Source organism: Rana temporaria, chromosome 2 (assembly GCF_905171775.1).
Source record: "Rana temporaria chromosome 2, aRanTem1.1, whole genome shotgun sequence".
In the NCBI taxonomy this organism is placed as follows: domain Eukaryota; kingdom Metazoa; phylum Chordata; class Amphibia; order Anura; family Ranidae; genus Rana; species Rana temporaria.
Genome location: NC_053490.1, coordinates 415,620,293 through 415,621,551, shown reverse-complemented (window position 1 = coordinate 415,621,551; position 1,259 = coordinate 415,620,293).

Genomic DNA, 1,259 nt, shown 5'->3' with positions numbered 1-1,259 from the left:
CAGCAGCATCCAGTAGCAGTGATTTCCTGAACCCCCGATACACGCGGATCACCCCAAGAGGGGACTTCTATCTGGTGAGTGGGGTAGCCTGAGGGGAGCACCGGGAGCACTCGGAATTGTGTGACAGAGGCACTACTTTCACACCCACCTGTCTGCTGGACTTTCACCAATCTATCAAGATCCCTTGTACATTTCCCTATGGTTTTGATCACAGAAAGAAGAATGTTGAACTATATATATATATATTTGACAGTTTGTGCATTGTTTTTTCTTCCCTAGGATGGACATTATATATCATATATAGATGTTATAACCAGTGTGCACTCATAGTCCACTCACTGCACCATCTGGGGCACGTTTACAGCAATAACCCTTTTTTCTTTAAAGGGGGCAGGAGCCCACCTATCACTACCGCGCCTGGACAGTTTGGTCCAAGGAGAGGCGTGTATGACTGATTGGGCTGATTTGTATCTGATTTATGCAATTAGCTGTATTCCCGTTATATCCACCTGTAACTATCTAGTGAGTGTTTATTATCAGGATTACATTATCTGCAGTAGATACCTCATATAGGTACCTAGGTATAGATTACTGTCTACTATATGCTAGCGCATTGAATAGTATACATTGGAGTTTTGTACATAGAGGATATTGTAATCTATCATTCTATCAGTAGCATTTATGAGCTGCGGACCTTAATGACTGTAGGTCTTTGAGGAGCAATATCAGAACATACTGCACACCCAGCGCTCTATCTGGAGGTTATGATAATTACCTCTTATCTAGCTCCTTTTATAGTGCTTATATAAGCAGCGCCACTATCCCTATTTTATATCCACCATCCATCTCTGCCCCTTAGGGGACAGCTTCCAGGGAGGCAGCAGCTTTTTACCTCTGATATCCTAGCGCAGGTTTTTACTTTCTTTTATTTCTAAAAATTACAGGCCTACAGTATAAAACGCCAAATTTCCTTGCAAAATAATTGTACCGCTTTTGGTACGTAATTCCAGACAGAATCATACCGCCAGGGAGGTTAAGGTGACCCTTGCCATTCCTCTTTCTATTTTATTGCACTTTAAATGTAAGAATGCATCAAACACATACTTGAACCAATATTTAGTAATGAGACAAGTTTGGGTTTTTGATTTCTTTTTCTTTTATTGAATAAAAAAATATTGTCTTTGTAAAAACAATAAATTAATATTTTACAATACTTTTAAACCACAATAGCTGAACAGTTCAGTAGGTTTTAAGTTTAG